Below are 25,239 nucleotides of genomic sequence, written 5' to 3'. Positions count from 1 at the left end.
AGGTCTTTCTGGCGCAATGAAACACACAGCTCAGCAAACAACCTATTTAACACTAGCCTAATCACAGGGCAATTTACAATGACCAGTTTACTTACCAAATGATCTATCTTTGGATGCTGGAAGGAAAATAGAGCACCTGGCAGAAAACCATGCAGTCAGAGTGAACACGTACAAACTCCATGCAGACAGCGCCGGAATTGAACTTCAAACTCCGAACGCCCCAAGCTATAATAGCCTCACGCTAACTGCTTGTAATATGGAAGGCTAACTTATCTGGTGATTGAAAATTGTTCCAAAAGTTGCTTCTGCTGTGCTGGTTGATGATGGGCCTGCCCAAGGTATGTAGCTGCCTTCCCATTGGCTAGCTTCTGTGCCAAAGGGCACCAACTTCTGGCCCCAGGTATGTGCTGCAATACCTGCCACCGGCTTCGGGTCTTCAGGTGTATGAAATTGAATACATATGTCTCTCCCACGTAACCCGGAGCTTGCTCTAGGCTGTGAGCCACAGCAGGAGGAGGGGCTCGTATTTTGGGTACACATCTAGTTAAGTAGTTTTTTGTTTGTTTAATCTTGTTGTGTAATAGTGTATTCATTGTTTGGTGTACTGGTTTCTGTAGTCTGGGTGATTTAGATGAGCAGTTGTTTGACTTACATGCAAGTAAATTGTTTCATTGCTTGCTTGTGAATAAACAGTTGCTGTACAATCAGTGCCTGCTCTTTCACTTACTGAACATCTCAATCTGCTTCCGCATAACATCACTACACTACTGTGGTGCACATTTTTTCCATCTCCCATCAGGTAGAAGATACAAAAGCCTGAAAGTATGCACCACCAGGCTCAAGGACAGCTTCTACCCCACTGTTATCAGATTAAATCATTCCCTGGTATGACAAATAGGACTCGTAATCTTATAATCTACCTTGCTGTGTTCTTGCACCTAATTGCTAACCTGCATTGCACACCCCATCCCCCGTAACTGTTTCACTTTCTTTGTCACTGTTATTCTTTTACCTTGGTCTACCTCAAAAAGTTCAAAGCTCAGATTAAATTTATTATTAAAGTACTGCTCGATCCTAATACTTTTGTGATGCAACGAAAATGATCCAAACGAAAAATCCAAGTCAAAAAAAAGATTTGCATGTGATTAAGCGTCCCAAGAGCAGAAAACAAGTAAGAAAGAGGAGCTGAGAGAACAAAGAAAAGACAAAGGAAAAAGCAGTTGTTGTTGTCTCAAACGCAGACTAGAGATATAGTAACAAAATTCCAGTGATAACAACTAATCTATAGACACAGAAAACTAAAAAGCCTCTAGAAACATACAGAAGCAACTATACTGTAGTTACTGAAAAATTCACTGAACAGAGGAAATTGCATAAAAATACAAACAAGCATAGGTAAGTTAAATACAAGAAAAATAAAATTTCTGCACCACAATCCAATGGTACAGTAGTAATTTTACAACACTGTACTGCTGGCACTCCTTCTCTGCCACCTGTCCTACACCCCTCATGCAGCGCTCCGCCCTTGCCACTCCCAACATTCGTTGCTCCCACCAAATTTACAAACACGCTCTCCGATCCACTTTTTCCACTTTGATAATTACAGTACTGTGCAAAAGTCTTAGGTGCTCATGCTCGTTCTCGTTCTCTCGTTCTCTCTCTCTCTCTCTCCCCCCATCTCTCTCCCCATCTCTCTCCTCATCTCTCTCCTCATCTCTCTCTCCCCATCTCTCTCTCCCCCATCTCTCTCTCCCATCTCTCTCTCCCCATCTCTCTCCCCCTCCCCCTCTCCCTCCCCATCTCTCTCTCCCCCCTCTCCCTCCCCCTCTCTCCCTCCCCATCTCTCTCTCTCCCTATCTCTCTTTCTCCCCATCTCTCTCCCTCTCCCTCTCTCTCTCTTTCTCTCAAATTGGTGCTGATCTAGGTCATTTCTAAGGCATGAGTTGATAGGCATCATGAATAGCCTGTAAAAGTACCTCATCATGGTGGATGTAAGTGCTACTGGTCAATAGTTAGTGTGTTATGTAATGATCTGATTTGTATGATCTGCATACAAGAGAAGCTAGAATATCAGTATGTGTGAAACGAGTTAACCAATTCCAATTCCAATTCCAATTCCATTGCCTTGCTTAATTCCTCTGCACCACCACCACCCCTGGTTGCGGTTTCCAGGCACCCCCTCTGTATAAAAAACACTCATCCAAGCCCCTCCTTTAAATTTTCTCCTTCTCACCTTAGAGATGTGGAGGGTGGTGAACTTCTAGAAATCTCTGTGTGTAAGGCTTGTAAGGTAAGGTTATTACGGGTAATTTAAAACAGAGAGTAATGAAGTGTAAGTCCAGAGGGAACAGCCTCAGACTGCAAGGCCGTTCATTTAGAAGAGAGATGAGGAGGAATTTGTTTAGCCAGAGAGCGGTGAATCTGTAGAATTCATTACAACAGATGCTGTGGAGGAACATCATTGGATACCTTTAAAATGGAGGTGGATAGGATCTTAATTAGTAAGGGTGTCGAAGTTTACAGTGAGAATGCAGAAAAATAGGATAAAGAAGGAAAACAAATTAGCTATGATTGACTGGAGGAGCAGACTCCATCAGCTAAATGGGCCAATTTTGCTCCTATGTCTTAGAAGAATGTGGGGGGATCTCGTTGAAACCTACCGAATGTTGAAAGGACTACATATGGTGGATGTTGAGAGGATATTTCCTGTGGTGGAGGTATCCAGAACTAGAAAGCACAGCCTCAAAATTGAGGTGTGACGCTTTAGAACAGAGGTAAGGAAGAAACTTTTAAGCCAGACAATGGTGAATCTGTGCAATGCTCTGCAACAGACTGCAGGGGAGATCAAGTCCATGCGCATACTTAAGTGGAGGTTGATCATTTCCTGATTGGTCAGGGCATCAAAGGATATGGTGAGAAGGCAGGTGTATGGGGTTGAATGGGATCCTGGATCAGCCATGATGGAATGGTGGAGCAGACTCAATGGGCTGAATTGCCTAATTCTGCTCCAATGTCTTAAAGTCTTGTGGCTATGGAGAAGAAAACAAGGGCTGTGGAAAAGAAATGATGCTTGAAGCAGATCAACCATAATCATATTGATTGAGGAGCCAAGTGGCCTACCCCTGCTCATATATACTTAAGCTCATCTCTGTTCATACATACAACCACATATGTTAGGGTTTAAGAGCCAGCAAGAGAGGGGTAATGTGAACGAGTGAGTTGGACTAAAACCAATTCAGGAAGTATAAAAGTTAGTTGAGACCAGAGAGAAAGGGAAATCAGTACAGATAGACATTTATAAGGAAAATGCATTTCAAAAATGAACATTCTAAGAAGATGCTAATTTATACAGAAAGCAGTACAGTAAATTAAGCTGACATGGGTAAAAGAAAACTTTCCTCCTTCATGAAAGGTTTTGAAATCCAGTCATCATTGTAATGTGACAGATAATTTCTGCAGAAAAAGACCTACAAATGACTCTGTCATATTAACAGGAGTTACAGAACACTGCAGTGGCAGGAAGCTGGCAAAACATCTAAGATGCTAGGCAGAATTGTCACAGGCACAAAATGCTGGAAGAACTCTGCAGGTCAGGCAGCAGCTATGGAAATCAACATTCAGTCAACATTTTGGGCTGAGACCCTTCATCAGGACTGGAAAGAAGAGGAGAAGTCAGAGTAAGAAGGTAGTGGGAGTTTGCAGGAGAAGTATAAGGTGTTAGGTGATAGGGGAAACCAGGAGGAGGGGAGGGTTGAAGTAAAGAACTGGGAAGTTGATTGGTGGAAGAGATACAGGGCTGGAGAAGGGGGGATCTGATAGGAGAGGACTGAAGACCATGGAAGAGAGGGAAGGAGGAGGTGCGCCAGAGGGAGGTGATGAGCAGGTAAGGAGATGAGGTGACAGAGGGAAACAGGAATGGGGAATGATAAAGTGGGTGAGAGGGGCAATTCCCAGAAGTTCGAGAAATCAATGTTCATGCCATCAGATTTGGACACAGCATCTATGGTAAAGAATAAACAATTGACATTTTGGGCCAAAACCTTTCATCATTCCTCCAGCATTTTTTGTGTGTTACTTTGGATTTTAAGCATCTGCAGATTGTGTTTATTGAAGCTACATCTCCTAATTGAATGTTCACAGCATTTTCTGTATTTATTCATAATGAGAAGTAATTCTTTTTAACCACGCATTCCCTCATCTCCCTGACCTCTCATTTTCTCATTTTCCTGAGTGATTTTAATCTCAATCCTTTTCATTATGGTAGATCGCTTCTATTTAAACCAGTTCCCAATGGGAGTGGCAACCTTCTGAAATGGCAGAAAGTTCCAAGTCATAAACATAACAGATTCTGCAGATGCTATTCTTCCCTGCTAGTCCCTATTGTCTGCGTTCAGACCATAATTATCCAAGCCTCTCCCATCCATGGACCTATCCAAGTGCCTCACAAATGTTACAGTTGTACCTGCCTCAGCCACTTCCACTGGCAGCTCGATCCAGGTACTGACTCCCCTCTGTGTGAAGTTACTCCTCAGGACTCTTTTAATTTTCTCCCCTCTTAACTTGTATCAGTGCCCTTTACTTTTAGACCCTCCCCTGACTCTGGGGAAAAGATTATGATTTGTTCACCTTATGCATAGCCCTCATATTTTTATAAAACTCAACAAAGTCACCTCTCACCACTCAATCCCTCATCTCCTAAATATCTGGATTATTTTCCGTATCATAGAACACAGAACACGGGCATTTAACAATAGAGCAGAGTACAGGCTCTATGGCTCACAAGGTTGTGCTGATATTAGTAAACTTACTCTGCAATCAATCTAACCCTTCCCTCTAGTAGCACAAAACCCTTCATTTTTCTTACATCTGCCTGTCCAGGAGTCTTTGTGCAAGTCTGTTCATCCTCAGCCACCACTCCTGGCAATGCATTCCCGACATTTACCAATGTCTGTTATCTCTCCTAAACCTTCCTCCACTCACCTTAAAAGGATGTGCTCTGGTATTAGACATCGCCACCTGGAAAAATGTGCTGGCTACCCACTCTATCTATGCCTTGTGTAATTGGGGTGGTACAGTAGTATGACACTATTTCAGCAGCAACAACCCCGGTTTGGTTCCTCTGCTGTCAGTAAAGGTTTTGCACATTCTCCCCATGACTGCGTGGGTTTCCAGCTTGTTCCATTTTCCTTCTGCCTCTGCTTGCCACTGTCAGACGGCTGTTACAACGGGCAGTCAGTGTGAACGGCGTGGGAGTTAAATTGTAAAGTGAGCTTTTTTGACTAGATCCTCTAAGTTGATTTGATTGAGTCTATCTTTAAAAATATTAATATTAATGTCAGGTCTGGAGGCAGAAGATTCCACTCTTTTGTTGATCTTGGGTAGAGGGAGTACTGGTAGTAAATCTTGTTGAATGGAAGGGTTTCCAGTATGTAAGGTCCAGTTTGCTGTCCAGTTGAACAGACCCTGTGATGAATTTGGATGTTTGCTGAAGTGACGTTGTGAACTTCTTTGAAAATGGAGATTAACTGTAGATTGCTACGTTGGTTTTCAAGTGGTTCTCATTGAAGGTTAGAGAGCATGTTGGTGACACTGGACTTCCTGCTGCAATTGTTTAGCTGAAAGCAAGCGGCACGGCGTTGGATTTTTTTCGATGAACTTACTGTTAGCTTGATGGGGATCTTATATGGCCACGCAATACTCAAGCGTTGGACGGACGAGTGCCTTGTATGCCACATTCCTCCTACATTCCAAGGAAATACGATTAGTAGGCTAATTGGTTAGATGTGTGTGTCCTTGGGCAGCGTGAGCGCATTGGGTTGGAAATGCCTGTTACTGTGCTGTATTGCTAAATAAGTAACAAAAAAACTGATTTCCACAGTTACTATTCCTCATGCTCACATTGGGCCTTGTACTAATGATTCAAGAGGCCACAGGCAGGTAAAATGGAGTGGGACTGAAATGGAAAATTAAAGTCCTGATGATGAGTCTTGATCCAAAACACCGACTATTTATTGATTTCCATAGATGCAGCATTTTGTGTGTAGTTCTCTGGAGATTTATGCCTGCAACTAAACACAGGCTTTCATGTGTACAGAATATTCCAAAACTCACTGCAGCCACTAGAGTACTGCAGAAGTGAAGTCACTGTTAGTCTCACAAAATGTGAAGGAATAAATACCTGTTCCTAGCGGCATCACCATAAAAACATGCAACATCCATTATTTCTTTGTCTATAATACTGCTTTGCATCTTCATTTTGACCAGAATCTTCTGCAGCAAGATACTTATTAAAATGAAGGCCTCTCTACATACCTCTTTGATAATGATTAAGACTCTCAACTGTATTTTTAGTTGGAAGATTGCAATGTCAGAATGTAGAACATCAGTCTTCCATAGATTGTAGAACAGAAGCCCCTCATCTCACAATGTTGAGCTGAACCAATTAAATTCGTAATTAAATTCCAAAATAAACTTATCCCCTCTGCCTACACAATAGATTTCCATTGGTCCCAGTGCAGGTTTCAATAGATTCAATAAGTATTTTTAATGTCAGAGGAATGTGCAGAATATGCATCCTGAAATTCTTTTTCTTTGCAAACATCCACAAAAACAGAGGGGTGCCCCAAAGAATGAATGACAGTTAAATGTGAGAACCCCAAAGCCCACCCCTCAGCTCCCCCTCCCACACACAGGCAGCAGCAAGGCTACGATGCCCCCAACCCCCACCAGTTAAAAAAAAGCATCAGTGCCCTCTACCGAGTACTCAAGTGTGCAGCAAAGCATCAATAAAGGCACAGACTTGCAGTAACCCAAAGACTACTCGTTCACCGGGTAATTCTCTCTCTCCCTAATAAGGGGAAAAGAGGTGTCCCGTTTCATAACAATGTCCATATCCTTCCATTTTCCTCACATTCATGTGTCTGTCTAAACATTTCTTAAAAGTCCCTAATGTTTCTGCCTCTACCATCACCTCAGGCAGTGAATTCCAGGCACCCACCATTCCGTGTAAAAAGCTTGCCCCCTCACGTCTCCTTTGAAATTACCCCTCTCATCTTAAATGCCTGTATTCTGAAATTAGACATTTCAAAGCTGGGAAAAATACATTTTCTATCTGCTCTATCTATGCCTCTCTTAATGTGATAAACCTCCATCAGATCTTCCCTCGGCCTCCGTCTGTCCAGAGGAAAGAGCCTAAGTTTGTCCAATCTCTTGTTGATTGAGCAAATGCCCTCCAAATCCAGGTAAACCCCCTCTGCACCCTCACCAAAGCCTCAACGTCCTTCCTAAAATGGAATGACCAGAACTGCATGTAATTATTATATCTTCCACACTTGAAGAATGATTTGTAACCAGGGCAAGTAATTTGCTGCTCTTCAAGGAACGTTTCAAAGTTCAAAGTAAATTTATATCAAAATACATATACATCATTATCTACAAGCCTGAGACTTTTTTGGTGCAGGCAATTTACAGTTAGTACAAAGAAACACAATTGAATCAAAAAAAGACTTACACAACCAATGTGCAAAAGACAACAAACCCAGTAAATACAAAAAAATACGCAATAACTATTGAGAACGTGGGATGAGGAGTTGTTGAAAATGAGTCCATAGGCTATGGGAGAGGTTCAGTGTTGGGGTGAGTGAAGTTGACTGAATTTATCCCTGTGGTTCAAGAGGTTCATTTTAGATTTACTGAAACATTTCTCCTGAAAAGCAATGGGTTCCCAATCCCAGCACTCCCTTCAGACTAAATGATGTGTGTAAAGGTCAGGACTGTGAGCCAGAAACTTGAATTTGCTATTTAAGGAAAGCCATCACAAAGCAAAAGTGAACCATCAGGAAACAACTTAGGACAACATCAAAGGAAAGAGCAAAGTACTTTTATACTAATTGCAATCTTTCTAGAAAAGAAACTGATGATAAAGATAAATCAAGGGACTCAGTAGAGAGGATTATCAACTTTAACGATTGTTAAAAATAATTGATGTAATTACTTTATGTTTTGATCAAACTTTCCTGAAAGGAGGTCATAATGTGGAGCTGATTATCGTAGGAAAGAGTGAAGAAAGTGAAAAACCCGGACATCAGAAGTTTGAGAGGAAGCGATATCACTCAGGTCCATTGACCAAGTAGAAAAAGGTAGTGGTGGATTGCGGCAGTGTAATTGAGCTCTGACTAGTAACAAATCAGTACTTGAGATTGATTATCAGGAGCAAGTTAAAGGAAGGCAGGGTAAGAGCTGTGGTCATTGTGGGAGTGGCCATTGTCTGAGTGGGCAGAGTTAGAGCAGTGATCTTGAGGCTTTAGTTCTTTTAAGGCTTCAGCAAAGAGAGACTTCAGTCAGAGAAAGCATAAAAAAAGCTTTAGGTAAAGATATTTCTTACATCCCTTCTTTAAATCTGCTCAGTTGGGACAGCAGTAATGTAAGACAGGATTGCAGGGGTATGGAGGGCTATGGTCCCAGTGCAGGCAGTTTAAATAATTTCAGCATGAACTAGAAAGGCTGCAAGTCCTGTGTCTGTGCTGCACTTCTCTATGACTCTAAAGGGGGATCCTATCATTATCAACAGTCCTGAGTAGTATGCAAGAAAAAAACAGCATAATATCTCCGATTATAATAAACTCAAGAATTTATTCCAGACAAATGTGAGGTGTTGCAATTTGGCAGGACCAACTAGGGTATGCCTTACACAGTGAGCAGCTGGGGACAGTGGAGTGAGGTAGAACAGAGGGATCTGGGAATGTAGATTTCTATAATTCATTGTAAGTGGCATTACAGGTAGATTCTGTCGTAAAGAAAGCCTTTGGCATATTGACCTTCATAGGTCAAAGTACTGAGTACAGGAGTTGTGATGTTAGACTGAAGTTGAATAAGACATTGGCGAGGCCTAATTTGGAGTATTGTGTGCAATTTTGGTCACCTACCTATAGGAAAGGTGTAATTAAGATTGAAAGAGTACAGAGAAAATTTACAAGAATGTTGATGGGACTGGTGAACCTGAGTTAAAAGGAAAGATTAAATAGGTTAGAATTTTATTCCCTACAACATAAAAGACTGAGGGGAGTTGGATAGAGATATACAAAATTATGAGGGCTATAGATAGAGTAAATGCAAGCAGGCTTTTTCCACTGAGTGTGGGTGAGACTACAATTGGAGGTCATGGGTTAAGGGTGAAAGGTGAAATGTTTTTATTCAGAGTATGGTGAGAGTATGGATTGAACTGCCAGCGCAAGTGGTGGATATAATTTTGATTTCAACGTTTGAGAAAAGCTTGGATAGGTATATGGATGGGAGGGGTATGGAGGGATATGGTCCCAGTGCAGGCTGATGGGAGTAGGCAGTTTAAATGGTTTAGCAGGATCTAGATGGGCCAAAGGGCCTGTTTCTGTGCTGCAGTTTTCTTTGACTTGATAAAGCTGGAAATCGTGAGCAACACACACCAAATGCTGGAGGAGCTCAGCAGGTGAGGAAGCATCTATGGAAGGAAATAAACAGCTGATGTTTTCAGCTGAAGGATTGGAAAGGACGGTGGCAGAAACCAGAATAAGAACGTGGGGGAGGGGATGGATTACAAACCAGCAGAAGGTAGATGAAGTGAAGGGAAAGGTGGGTGGGGATAGGAAGATGAAGTAAGAAGTGGGTGGAGATGGGAACTGATTTGTGAAGAGGTAAAGGGCCTAGGATGAAAGAATCTGATGGGACAGGATGATGAAAGAAAGGGAAGGAGGAGGGGCACCAAATGAAGATAATGGGCAGATGAAGAGAAGAGAAGGGGTGAGAGGGAAACCAGAATGGGGAATGGAAAAAGGGAAAAGGTTTGCGGGGGATAGAAATTGCCAGAACTTAGTGAAATCAATGTCCATGCCATCAGGCTGGATGCAGCACATGACCCATCTGTGGCAAAGTTAGTGGCTACCAAGTTGACTTACTAGCCATTCCAGAACCCACAGGACGCAAATCACCCTGGAACCCAAGAGAGTGGTGAGGATAGTTATCCCCAGACTGAATAATGTTGTGGTGAATAATAATGGTGAGAGAGTATAACTGTTCTGGAAGTTTGTTTTAGAACATTTTCTCTATTTTCAGTATTTTAAAATTTGGGTTAGGGCTTAATTTAAAAATACAGCATGGAGTAGGTCTTTTGTGTGTGTTGTTTGAATTTTCAGCATTTGCAGATTTCCTTGTGTTTGGAGTAGGTCTTACCAGCCCTTCGAACCTCACCACCCCAGTAACTCCTACAACCCCGATTTAGCCCTAATCTGATCGGAGGACAATTTACAATGATTAATTAACCTACCTGGTATGTTTTTTGACACTGGGAGGAAACTGGAGCACCAGGGCAATACCCACAGAGTCCACGAGGAGGACGTACTGAGCAGCATCAGAATTGAACTCCGAACTCCGACACCCCGAATTGTAATAGCATTCTGTTAACCACTACACTCCAATGGCACTATACCTGATGGATATAAATCCATTGTGTCCACCATCAAACCCTTGGAGGAGCCAGTGACTTAGTTAGAAATTTCACTCGGCAATAATTGAAATCAAAGAAGAGGATAAAAGAAGAACTGGAATTTTGAGAAGCAAAATATTGCTGATGTTGGAAATCTGAAAAAAAACATTTGTTGGACTAGGATAGAATTGTTATTTTTCCTGTAGTTTAATTCTTCTGAGCTTACTTATAATTTTAATATCATCATTGTTGTTCCTCTCCACGCCTTGTGAAGCATTGGGCTGCAACCTGGGCATTTCTTTAGAATTTGACTGTTTTCTTATGAAGCTGAGTTGCTAGCTCGATACTCAACCCAGCATGGATGGAAAATTTGCAAGGAGCCGGACGGACTTGAACCCATGAACCACTTGCCTCAAAGTCTGGCACTGTTGCCACTATACCTCTGACCGGCAATATGATCACCTGTACTGTATGTGTGTAATTGTTCAGTAAATTTTCCAGTAACTTTAGTTTAGTTGATTTTGGTGGACACGGGTTTGATTTCAGCACTTAATAGAAATTTGGTTAGGTACATGGATGGGAATGTTATGGAGGGCTATGGTCCGGGTGCCACTTGATGGAACTAGTTATATTAATAGTTCAATATGGATTAGATGGACTGAAGGACCTTCTTCTGTGCTGTAGTGTTTTATAACTGTATGTCTGTATGATTCTGTATTTCCTAGAAGCTTTGTAGTTTTTCTCCAGCAGGTGTTATTCCTCTTGAGTTTGACTATTTTGTAGATTAATTAGAAACATAGAAAACCTACAGCACAATACAGGTCCTGTGGCCCACAAGGCAGTGCTGAACATGCCCTAAACTGAGAAAATACCTAGGGTTACCCACAGCCCTCTATTTTTCTGAGCTCCATACACCTATCTAGGAGTCTCTTAAAAGACCATATCGTATCCACCACCACAACCATCACCGGCAGCACATTCCAAGTGCTCGTCACTCTCAGTGTAAAAAACTTAGCCCTGATATCCCCTCTGTACCTACTTCCAAGCACTTTAAAACTATGCCCTCTCATTGCTAGCCATTTCAGCCTGTGAAAAAAAGCCTCTGACTATCACATGATCAATGCCTTTATACACCTGTATCAGGTCACCTCTCATCCTTTGTCACTCCAAGGAAAAAAGGCCAAATTTAGTCAACCTGTTCTCATAAGACATGCTTCCCAAAGGTAACATCCTTGCAAATCTCCTCTGCACCCTTTCTATGGTTTCCACATCCTTCCTATAGTGAGGCAACAAGAACTGAGCACAGTACTTCAAGTGGGGTCTGACCAGGGTCCAATATAGCTGCAACATTACCTCTCAGCTCCTAAACTCAAACCCATGATTGATGAAGGCCAATGCACCATATAGTTTCTTAACCACAGAGACAACCTGCACAGCAGCCTTGAGTGACCTATGGACTTGGACCCCAAGATCCCTCTGATCCTCCACACTGCCAAGAGTCTTACCATTAATACTATATTCTGCCTTCATACTTGATTTACCAAAATGAATCACTTCACACTTATCTGGGTTGAAATCCATTTGCCACTTCTCAGCCCAGTTTTGCATCCTAACCTCTGACAGCCGTTCACACTATCCACAACACTCCCAACCTTTGTGTCATCAGCAAATTTACTAACCCATCCCTCCACTTCCTCATCCAAGTCATTTATAAAAATCACGATGAGAAGGGGTCCCAGAACAGATCCCTGAGGCACACCACTGGTCACCAACCTCCATGCAGAATATGACCCATCTACAACCACTCTTTGCCTTTTGTGGGCAAGCCAGTTCTGGATCCACAAAGCAAGGTCCCCTTGGATCCCATGCCTCCTTACTTTCTTAATAAGCCTTGTATGGAGTACCTTATCAAATGCCTTGCTGAAATCCATATACACTACATCTACTTCTCTACCTTCATCAACATGTTTAGTCACATCATCAAAAAATTCAATCAGGCTTGGAAGGCATGGCCTGCCTTTGACAAAGCCATGCTGACTATTCCTAATTATATTATACCTCTCCAAATGTTCATAAATCCTGCCTCTCAGGATCTTTTCCGTCAACTTACCAACCACTGAGGTAAGACTCACTGGTCTATAATTTCCTGGGCTATCTCTACTTCCTTTCTTGAATAAGGGAACAACATCTGCAACCCTCCAATCCTCCGGAAACCTCTTCCATCCAGAGCCTCTACAATTGCCAAGATCCTTTTCCATAGTGAATACTGAAGCAAAATACTCATTAAGTACCTCTTCTATCTCCTCCGGTTCCATACACACTTTCCCACTGTCACACTTGATTGGTTCTATTCTCTCACATTTTATCCTCCTGCTCTTCACATACTTGTAGAATGCCTTGATGTTTTCCTTAATCCTGTCCACCAAGACCTTCTCAAGACCCCTTCTGGCTCTCCGAATTTCTTTCTGGAGCCCCTTCCTGCTAGCCTCATAATCTTCTAGATCTCTATCATTACCTTGCTTTTTGAACCTTTCTTAAGCTCTTCTTTTCTTCTTGACCAGATTTACTACAGCCTTTGTACACCACAGTTCCTGTAGCTTACCATCCTTTCCCAGACTCACTGGAATGTACCTTTGCAGAACTCCATGCAAATATCCCCTGAACATTTGCCACATTTCTTCCATACTTATCCCTGAGAACATCTATTTCCAATTTATGCTTCCAAGTTCCTGCCTAATAGCCTCATATTTCCCCTTACTCCAATTAAACACTTTCGTAACTTGTCTGTTCCTATCCTTCTCCAATGCTATGGTAAAGGAGATAGAATTGTGATCACTATCTCCAAAATGCTCTCCCACTGTGAGATCTGACACCTGACCAGGTTTATTTCCCAATAACAGATCAAGTACTGCCTCTCCTCTTGTAGGCTTATCTACATATTGTGTCAAGAAACCTTCCTGAACACACCTAACAAACTCCACCACATCTAAACCCCTCGCTCTAGGATCATGCCAATCGATATTTGGAAATTGAAATCTCCCACCATGACAACCCTGTTATTATTACACCTTTCCAGAATCTGTCTCCCTATCCGCTCCTTGATGTCCCTGTTACTATTGGGTGGTCTATAAAAAAACTCCCAGTAGAGTTATTGACCCCTTCCTGTTCCTAACTTTCACCCACAGAGACTCCGTAGACAATCCCTCCATGTCTTCCTCCTTTTCTGCAGCCATGACACTATCTCTGATCAGCAATGCCACACCCACTCCCCTCTTTTGTCTCCCTCCCTGTCTTTTCTGAAACATCTAAAACCTGGCACTCGAAGTAACCATTCCTGCCCCTGAGCCATCCAAGTCTTTGTAATGGCCACAACATCATAGCTCCATGTACTGATCCATGCTCTACTCTAATCCGTTTTGTTCATCATATTCCTCGCATTAAAATAGACACCTCTCAAACCATTGGTCTGCGCACGTCCCTTCTTGATCACCTGCCTATCCTCTCTCTTGTACTGTCTCGAAGCTTTCTCTATTTGTGAGCCGACCACCTCTTCCTCCGTCTTTTCAGTTTGGTTCCCACCCCCCAGCAATTCTAGTTTAAACTCTCCCCGACAGCTTTAGCAAACCTTCCCGCCAGGGTATTGGTCCCCCTGGGATTCAAGTGCAACCCGTCCTTTTTGTACAGGTCATTCCTGCCCCAAAATTGTGATCACTGGAATGCAGTTACCTCTATTCTTCATATGAAACAATTTCTTTGTTTTCTTTTCCTTGTTCATTCTTTGTTCTTGTAACATTTAATAAATGGCTGTAACCACCAAGCTTTTACATCTCATTTTTGATTTCCAAAAAAACCCTGGATCAATATCACCAGATCAGTCCCAGAGCATTAGAAATACTCAGTAGCTGAGGGAGTCTCTGTGGAATACGGAAAACAGGAAATTAGAACACGGTACATTTTAGGGTGGCATGTTAAAGCGTAATGACTTAGCACATGTTTTACAGTACAGTTGACCTGCGTTCAATTTGCACTGCTGACTGTAAGGAGTTTACATTCTCCCCATGACCATGTGGATTTCCTCCAAGTGCTCTGGTCTCCTCCCACAGTCCAAAGAATTATAGGTTGGTGGATTAATTGTTCATTGTAAGTTGTCCAGTGATTAGGCTTGGATTAAATTGGGGGATTGCTGGGTTCAAATAGCTGGAAGGGACTATTCTGTGCTGTACCTCAATAAAATAAAGATATCTTCTAAAGGTGATGCCTCAAGAAGCAGCATCCTTCATTAAGGACCCCGATTGCCCAGAAAATGCCCTCTTCTCATTGCTACATTCAAGGAGGAGGTACAGGATCCTCAATGTTTTAGGAACAGCTCTCTCCCCTCTGCCATCAGAGTTCTGTATGGTCCATGAACCCATGAACACTACCTCACTAATTTTGCTCTCTTTTTGCACTGCTTTTTAACATTCCTATGGTACTTTATAATAACTTCTTATGCAATATGTTGTATTGCTGCCCCAGGAAACACATTTCACAATATGTCAGTGATAATAAGTCTGATTCTGAATCTCAAGTCAAAGTTCAAAGTAAATTTATTATCAAAGAATGTATATGTCACCATATACAATGCTGAGATTTATTTTCCTGCAGGCATCTAAGGGAAAATAAAGAAATAGATTAGAATTTATGATAAAACTATACTTAACAAACACTGACAGTAATTAATGAAAAACTACACACAAAGTCTAACAAACAAACAAGGTGCAAAAGACAAACTTTGTAAATTATAAATAAATAAGTGAATAAATAATACTGTACTGCGAACAAGAGCTGTTGAGTGCTTGAAAGTGAGTCCATAGCTTATGAAATCAGTTGAGAGCTGAGATAAGTGAAGTTATCAATGCTGGCTCAGGATCCTGATGGCTGAAGGGTAATATCTGTTCCTGAACCTGGTAGTGTGGGACCTAAGGCTCCTGTATCTCCTTCCCAATGGCAGCATCAAGAAGAGAGCATGGACTAGATGGTGAAGTTCCTTGATGATGGGTGCTGCTTCTTGTGACAGTGCTCATTGTAAATGTGCTCAGTGATGTTAAGAACTTTGCCTGTGATGGACTGGGTTGTATCTGCCACTTTCTGTGGAGTTTTCCAATTCCTGGGCATTGGTGTTTCCATGCCAGTCCATGATGCAACCAGTCAGGATACTCTCCACTGTGCATCTATCTATACATAGATTCTGATTCTGAAATGGAAACTGGAAAGGCCATTTATCTGAAATGAATTCAAGGTTGGGAGATTGTCTGCTATCCTACAAGTTTAGTTGGACTTCCAGGTTAGTTGGAATGGATGGAAGATTAAATTTACGAGCAACTTGAAGTGTGAGTATTCAGGATCAGGTGGTCCAGAGACAATCAAGCTGTGGAGAGGTGGAGAATGAAGAACACAACGGACCTGTGAGGAGCAGTCTGTGGATTTTGGTCTCAAGCTAACAGGCTTTTGGCTGTGAAGAAAGAAAAGGCCTCACTGCATTATAGATTGGAATTGGTTTGTTATGTGTATCAAGATGCTGTGAAAAGCTTGTCTTGCATTCTGCTTATACAGATCAAATCACAGTGCATTGAGCTGGAATAAGGTAAAACAATAACATTGCAGAATAAAGTCCAAGAGCTACCAAAAGGGTGCAGGGGGTGGGGTTCACTTGCAAACACTCTTGGCCCAAAACATTAACTCTTTATTTCTCTCCATACTGTAGATGCTGCCTGATCTGCTGAGTTCCTCCAGTGTTTAGTGTGTGTGACTTTGGATTTCCAGCATCTGCAGAAACTCCTGTGTTTAGCATTCTGGAGCTCCATGAACAAACTAATAATCTGTCCTGGCCAAATTCTCCAGCACGTTCATCAAAGACAAACATGTTGAAAACTGAATACTGATCCACAGGCTGCACAGGGGCTCTGGTTTTAACAAACACTTTAAATTTATCAGAGATCTCCCTGTAGGCCTGGCTGGTTCTGCATGCTTCAAGTAGAAGCTCTTCATGTTCTCCTGTTATTATTAATCAATAATATCACTCTGTCAAGAAAACCTCACGGAGACTCAAAACTGCAATGATGCTTTTGATTAATGGTTCTTGTGAGTGAACATTCTAGACAGGTTTTTAGCTCCTTTGGATCTTGTGTTCCCTTTGATTCATTTTGGTTGCATTTATGCAGTGTTGGTGAATCAGTCACGGTGCAGCTCGGGGTTCAATGCTAATGAATTAAAGAGCTGGACAAACAGAAATAGTGTTTCATTCACAAATAATTGGAGGAACTCAGCAGGTCAGGAGCCCAGTGGCTGAGGAGTAACAACTGTTCCTCAACCTGGTAGTGCGGAACCCAAGGGTCCTGTTCCTCCTGCCTGACAGCAGCAGCAAGAAGAGAGCATGGCCTGGATGGTGAGGTTCCTTAATAATGCATGCTGCTTTCTTGTGGCAGTGCTCATTGTAGATGTACTTAATGTTGGGGATGGCTTTTCCTGTGATGGACTGCACTGTATCCACTGTTTCTGTAGGCTTTTTCCATTCTTGGGCATTGGTGTTTCCACACCATAACTCCACATTTCCCTCTAGTATACTCTGCCAAATTTTGCCTATTTGCATAACCTTTCCATATTCTTTTCCAGGCTCTTTGTTCTTTCTTTCAAAACTTACTACCCAAACCATCATGATACTGTCTAGAAATAGAGACACAAAATCAAATAGATCGAAAGTAGTTGAGATCCTTGGATTGATTCCTGTGGGCTTGTCACCTGAAAATGATTAGATTAGATTTTAGATCCATTAATCTTAACCTTCTGTTTTCTATTAATTAACCAATGCCCAATATGTTACCACTGGATGTTGATCTCTGTGATATTGATCCATTTAAACCAGGGGTCCCAACCTGGGGTCAAAACCCTTGTTTAATGGTTTGGTCCATGGCAATATAAACCTGATTTAAATCCTTCATCTTCCATGTTTTGTTTCTGAATGCTAAGATAACCAGGGTTAGTAATGCATGCACAAAATACTGGAGGAACTCACCAAGTCAGGTAACATCTATGGAGGAGAACAAACATCAAGGTTTCAAACTGCATTTATTATCAGAGAATGTTTAAATTATACTACCTTGAGATTTGTTTGCCTACAGGCAGTCTGCAAAGCAAGGAATGCAAAAGAAGCTAATTAAAAAAATAAGTCCAACCTCCTAGTACCCACACAGAAGGAGAAAAATACCACAAAACAAATCATATAAACAAAAGGAATGAGCAACAAAAACAGGGTTCTGAACTGAATTGGATTCAAATTCCCAGAGCAGCTTGGAGTAGGCCCAAAGCCTCAGTATTCAGTTCATCATATTAACGGGACAAGTTGCTGCAAAGTTCACAGGCACGAAGCACAGCAGCTGGGGGCAACCTCACAGCCTTTGTGTGACAGAGAGAGAAGTCCCAAGATACCTGGGTTGGTGTTTAAATTGTCCAAACCTCGCACTAAGACGTTGGCTCTGTGATGCACAATCAATAACTCTCTGAGATGTGGGTTAAGATAGGCTTTTATTAGCTGGAAGAAAGCACAAGTAGCAAGCGACCACCACACAACATCCTGGAGACTGAGGGAGGAGCTGTGCCTCCAATTGCCTTTATACAGGGGTCTGTGGGAGGAGCCACAGGTGCAGTCAGCAGGGGCTGCGTGGCCAGACAGGTATATGTAGTTCACCACACTCTGCCACCGGTGAATCGGTCTAGCAATACATTTTGCTGCCAAAGGAGTTGTGCTTGACCTCTCCACTCCCAGAGCGATCTGGGCCTTGAACGTGCCACCCATTTATTCACTTTGGGCCAGGATTTCGGTGCTGAAGAAGCTGTTCTCGACATCCCCAATTTGGCTCAGCATTTAGAGCGATCAACCCTCACACCCAGGTTAGTTGCAAGGGCACTGGAACTCCTCAGTTCCGTTTCTCCCCTCCGAATCGTTCACTCCAACCATGGCTCCAACACTTTCCCAACCACTGAGATTAGGCTAACTGGTCTAAAATTTCCTTTCTTTTGCTTTCCTAAAGAGTTGAGTGACATTTGCAATTTACCAGTTGTGGTGAACTGCATATACCTGTCTGGACGTCCCCCCCCCACCCCCGCTGACTGCTCCTGTGGCTCCTCCCACAGACCCCAGTATAAAGGTGATTGGAGGCACAGCCCCGGCCTCAGTCTCCTGGATGTTGTGTGGTGGACACTTGCCGCTGTTCTTTCTTCCAGCCAATAAAAGCCTATATCTTGCCTCACTTCTCCGAGATTTATTGATGGTGCATCACCAGTTCTCCAGGACCATGCCAGAATCAAGTGATTCTTGAAAGATCATGACCAATGCATCCATTATCTCTTCAGCAACTTCTCTCAGGACTCTGAGATGTGGTCTTATCCACCTTAAGAACAGGTGACTTATCCAGCTTAAGACTTTTGAATTTGCCTCTCACTTTTTTCCTTTGTAATAGCAATGGCACTCACTCCAGCTCCCTGACACTCACAGACTTCTGGCACACTGCCAGTGTCTTCCACAGTGAAGACAGATGCAAAGTACCCATTAAGTTCATCTGCCATATCTTTCCCCCATTACTACCTCACCAGCATCATTTTCCAGTGGTCCAACGTCAACTCTCACCTCCCTTTTACTCTTTATATAACTTCTAAAAAACTTCTGGGATTCTGCTTTATATTATTGGCTAGTCTGTGCTCATATTTTATTTCTCTTCTTATAGCTTTTTAGTTGTTGTTCGTTGGAATTTAAAAACTTCCGAATCATTGAACTTCCCACTCACTTTTGTTATCTTAATAGCCCTTTCCTTGGCTCATCAGGCTCATGAACCAGCATGGATAACTTCACTGACCTCAATTCTGAATTGATTCCACAACTTAGAAACTCACTTTCAAGGACTCCTTATAACTCATGTTCTCAGTTTCTTTTGCACATTGGGTGTTGGACTGTCTTGGTTTATGCACGGTTTTTCCACAAATTCTATTGTTTTTTTTTATTTTTTCTGTAAATATCTGCAAGAAGATGAGTCCCAAGGTAGTATGTGGTAACATGTACTCTACATACTTCGAGAATAAATGTTATTTTAACTTTGATTTACTTTCTCTCTTTCGGTTTCCAAGACTCACTCAGTGTTTCCCGCATTTCATGTTGCTTTATTAAGCAAGGTGGTGCTGATTAAGCAAGATAGAGCACCTGAAGAATGAAGAACAAAGGTGGAAAAGGCTTGGGCGAGGATTTCAATAGCAAAGGGAAATGAGATAGCAGATTTGGAAGAAAGTGAGGGGAAGAGAAAGGGAAGGCAAGAAAAAAGGAACAAGAAAATGTAAAGAAAGGAAGTTAAGAGAATAGGACCTTTATGTCAGCTGTTACATCTCTGGCTATATTGGTCTTAATGAAAAGGGAATTCAAATTCCAGGATAATCATTCAGCAGCATTTCTGAAATGATAAGGAGATTTAAATTTTATTCTTACACAATGACAGAAACTTGTTTGAATCTAATACGAGTAGTGAAGGATATATACGAACCTCTGACCTTGAAGTGAAGCCTGTAAAAACGTTATTGACTGACAGTTTAAAAATCTTTGTGACAATTTGAGAAATGATTGTTGAGTTGTATAAATTGAAAAAAAAAGTAAAACTATTGTAATGTAGCACCTTTTTTCTTCTTTTCTGACAGCGAAAAATGTAAGCCCAAAGACCTTGGAATATAACGACCAAACAATACTTCGAACAACTCAAAATGTAAATCTTGTCTTTTAATGAATAATGTATTAATGCCCCTTCATATCAAGAGACAACATTAATGGTGAATTTCTGAAATATGGCTCTTCTAAACAATTTTCAGTTCTTAGCGGAGTCCAGTTCTAATGGCCATGTAATTGCGTAAAGCATCATTAATTGAATAACTGCTGCTGTGTGGAGAGGATAATGAGCACTGAAAAAATTAACCTAGATGGTTGGAGGATATACATTATAATATTTCAAGATTTTAAGAAACTTGAAATTATAATGGAAAAGTTAGAGTTTCTAATTACAACACTAAACCTTTGTCAAGAAATATGAATGCATTAAATCTGGAAAGAATTAGATTGCAAGCATATACTATTCAGTTCTGGTCATCTAAAAAAAGGATGTGGAAGATTTAGAGAGGGTCAAAGGAGATTTACCAGGATACCGCCTGGCTTAGAGAAAAGTTGAGTGAGCTAGGGCTTTTCTCATTGGAGTGAAGGAGGGTGTGAGGAGACTTGACAAAGGTACACGAGATGTTAAGAGCCATAGATAGAGTGGGTAGCCAGCACATTTTTCCAGGTGGCAATGTCTAATACTAGAGAACATCCTTTTAAGGTGAGTGGAGGAAAGTTTAGGAGAGATATCAGAGGTAAGATTTTTAGACAAAGGAAGTGTATGGAACGCACTGCAAGGTGTGATGGTGAAGGTGGATAGATTAAGGACATTTAAGAGATTCTTTGATGGGCACATGAATGAAAAGAAAGTGGCAGATTATGGACAGGGTAGGAGGAAAATGTTACATTGATGCTGGGATAGACTTATAGAGGTCTGCATAACATCGTAAGGCCTGGTATGGAAACACCAATGCCGTTGAATGGAAAATCCAATGGAAATGGCCCAGTCCATCACAGGCTAAGCTTGCCTCACCACTGAGCACATCGTCATGGAGCGTTGTCACAGGAAAGTAGCATCCACCATCAAGGGCTCCCTTCACCCGGGTCTTGCTGTCTTCTCGCTGCTGCCATCAGGAAGAAGGTACAGGAACCTCAGGGCTCACACCACCAGTTTCAGGAACAGTTATTATCCCTCAACCATCAGGCTCTTGAACCAAAGAGGATTAACTTCACTTAACTGTACTTGCCCCATCACTGAATTGTTCCCACAAACTACAGACTCACTTTCAAGTTCATGTTCTCAGTACTTATTGTTTATTTATTTATTATTATTATTTCTATTCTTATTTTATATTTGCACATTTTGTTATCTTTTACACATTGGTTGTTTGTCCACCTGTTGGTTTCAGTCTTTCATTAATTCTACTATGGTTCTTGGATTTACTGAGTGTGTCCACAAGAAAATGAATCTCAGGGTTGTATATACACTTTGATAATAAACTTACATGAACTTTGTTATTGTGCAGCAAGACCCACTGATGTCTGAGAAATGAACAGGATCTATAATTTTTCTTTCCTATTATTCCTGGAAGTAACAATTGAGTATTTGTGGGATCACAGTCACAATCCATAATTACCGTACTATCATATTCTTACAGTTTCTTTGTACAACATTTTGGACAAATGTGCCATATCGTTACCTGCACATCTAAGCTTGGCATCTACCTAGGAACGTCTTTAACCCCTGATCTTCTTCACAGTGCAACTTCAGACCTACAGTACTATGCAAAAGTCTTAAGACAAATATATATAGCTCAGGTGCTTAAGGCCTTTGCACATTACTGCACTATATTTGTTAATGTGGAACAGAGAACGGGTTTGTAAATCTGATGGGAGCAAAGGACATTGGGCATGGCAAGCGTGAGGGACAGGTGGCAGAGGAATGAGGTGGGTGTAGTGCAGGGGCAGACACACCCAACCCTGAGACACCAGGCAAGGTCATTTGATTCCAAATAATTGGCTTATTGATCATTACAGAATGTCTCTCTGATGCTTTCCACTCCCTTTCCTCTCCCATCCCCTTATCCCAACCATGATTCCCCTTTCCCTGCCCCCTTCCCACTCTCAGTCCACAATAGAGACTCATATCAGAATCTGGTTTATCATCACTCATATATTTCATGAAATTTGGGGGGTTTTTTGCAACAACATTACAGTGCAATACAGAAATACAGTACTGTGCAAAAGCTTTAGTTGCCCTAGCTATACAGTATATACGTGCCTAAGGCTCATGCACAGTACTGTAATGTCATGGAAAATGAGTCTTCATATGTTATATACATACAAATACCCTTCATTCTTATTTTGACATACTGCAGGGTTTCATGAAAAGGCTAGCCAGTTTTGATTACTTGCCAGAATAAAAATAAAGTGCCTAAGAGAACAGGCCATTGGTTACTGACTCTGAATTCCAGATCTGCTAAATGGACATCAAGATGTGCATGGTAGTGTAATGTTACTACATCTTGTGGTGATGGAGTTGGAAGTTCAATTCAGGTGTCCTCTGTAAGAAAGTTTGTACATTCTCCCCTTGACCATGTGGGTTTCCTCCAGGTGCACCGGTTTCTTCCCACAGTCCAGAGACGCACCGGTTACTAGGTTAATAGACCATTGTAAATTGTTTCATAATCTGGTTAAATAAATTCTTCTGTACCATCTGGTTCTGGACTCTCCACCTCCACTCTATCTAGGCCTTTGTTGGCAGTTTTTTGGCCATTATTACTTTTTTAGTTTTTCTAGTTTTTCTTCTCTTTTAAATTTGCTGATTAATTCCTGAAATTAGGTTTCACAGCTACTAGGATGGGCTTGAAACTCAGATGTCTAAACTGTCAAACTAAGTCTCTGGGTTACCAGTCCAGTAGTTTAACCACTACACAACGTCCATAACATGTATGATTGGAATATTATCTTTCTTTGGAGTGTGTCACTGGGCGGCATGTTCTAGACCCAGAGCCTTACGCTGAGGCAGTGCCCAAATACTAGTGCGAGGTACAGTGTGCTGCTTGGACAATTTAAATGATATACTGGAAAGACAGAGCATTGGGATCTGAGGCAAGAGCCGATTTCACTCGTTCTCTTCTCTCCATGGCTATGAAAATTGCCCTTGACTGCTCCGTATCCACTAATATAATGGACTGATACCTTGGATTGGGCCTACTCTAGGCTGCTCTGGGGTTCAGGTGTAAGGACTCATTTTAGTTTGGATTGTTGTTACTCACTTCTATTGTTCACACGATTTGTGTTTTTGTCCCCTTTCTATGCGCATCGGGTGTTAGTCTTTACTTTATATTTTTTAATTAGATTCTTTCTGGTTTCTTGCTTTGCGATTGCATGAGAGTGAACAGCTCTCAAGGTTGTATAATTTATACATTCTTTGATTATAAATGTACATTGAAATCTTTGAGATCCTTGAAATAAAGTTGAGAGATGATTGCAAATCCAGATTAAGTTTCTGATAATGGAAAAAGGACATGTCCCAGCAACTTATCCAACTTGATGCTTTCCAAAAGCTCCAGCACATCCTCTTTCTTAATATCTACATGCTCAAGCTTTTCAGTCTGCTGCAAGTCATCATTACAATCACCAAGAATCCTTTTCCATAGTGAATACTGAAGTATTCATTAAGTACCTTTGCTATTTCCTCCAGTTCCATACACACTTTCCCACTGTCACACTTGATAGGTCCTATTCTTTTTCCTCTTATCCTCTTGCTCTTCACGTACTTGTAGAACGCCTTGGGATTTTCCTTAATCCTGCCCGCCAAGGCTTTCTCATGGCCCCTGGCTCTCCCAGTTTCCTTCTTAAGCTCCTTCTTATTAGCCTTATAATCTTCTGGATCTTTAACATTACCTAGCTCTCTGAACCTTTTGTAAGCTTTTCTTTTCTTCTTGACTAGATTTATTACAGCCTTTGTACACCACGGTTCCTGTACCCTACCATAACTTCCCTGACATAACTACCATAACAGTGTACTGTCTCCTTTCATTTGCCCTTCCGACGCATTCATCTGGGTTGAATTCCATCTGCCATTTCTCAGTCCTTATCTGAATCTGATCTATATCGTGCTATTTTCTTTGCCAATCTTCTACACCATCACAACTCCTCCAATCTTGGTATCGTCCACAAATTTACTAACCCGCCTATCTATATTTTCATCCAGGTCATTCATATACATCACAAACAGCAGAGGGCCCAGCACAGATCCTGTGGAACACCACTAATTACAGACCTCCACCTCAATTAAGCCCCTTTAACGTCTACCCTCGGTTTTCGATGTTCAAGCCAGTTAGAAATCCAAACAGAACTTCCATATATTCCTCTGCATTGTACATTTACATCTGGAATCAACAAGCTGTTTCTGAATTCAGGGAGGTTTTTATCAATTCACATCTAGGAGTGCTTAGCTCTCCCTTGGAATTCATAAATGGTGAGTATAAAATTCTCCCATAGAAACCATAATCTATAATTCTCAAAGTAAATCTATGTTTCATGAGATCTTTTAAACTTGCAGGTTCAGCATAGAAGAAGAAGTTCTACTTTTATTTTTAACTTTACTCAGCTGAAGAAGTTGTATTAGGGTGAAGGTGTTCATCACAATTACAAAGCAAGCAGAACTCTAGAAATTAGCTTTCAAAGGGACCAAGAGGAATGCATGGCAAGCTTATTAATAAATGTAGAAGTCATAAACATAGAGATAAATTATACTGATCACAAACAAGAGAAAATCTGCAGATACTGGAAACCAAAGTGTGTTGGTTGAATAAATGATACTGTATTGTTTAGTTAGAGCAGACCTGGAGAGAATGTTTCCACTAGCAAGGCTGTCTTAGATTTGAGGGTACAACCTCAGATTAAAGGGATGTCCCTTTAAATTTGAGATGGGTAGGAATTTCTTCAGCCAAAGAGTAGTGAATCTGGAATTTGTAGCCATGGAGAACTGTGGAGACCATATCTTTGGGTGTATTTAAGGCAGAGATTGATAGGTTCTAGATTGATGTAGGGGGTTAAAGGTTATAAGGAGAAAGTGGGACAATGAGACTAAAGATAATCCGCCATGATCAAA

Source organism: Hypanus sabinus, chromosome 8 (assembly GCF_030144855.1).
Source record: "Hypanus sabinus isolate sHypSab1 chromosome 8, sHypSab1.hap1, whole genome shotgun sequence".
Lineage (NCBI taxonomy): Eukaryota > Metazoa > Chordata > Chondrichthyes > Myliobatiformes > Dasyatidae > Hypanus > Hypanus sabinus.
The sequence above is the reverse complement of the archived record's forward strand: the minus strand, read 5'-3'. Positions refer to the sequence as shown.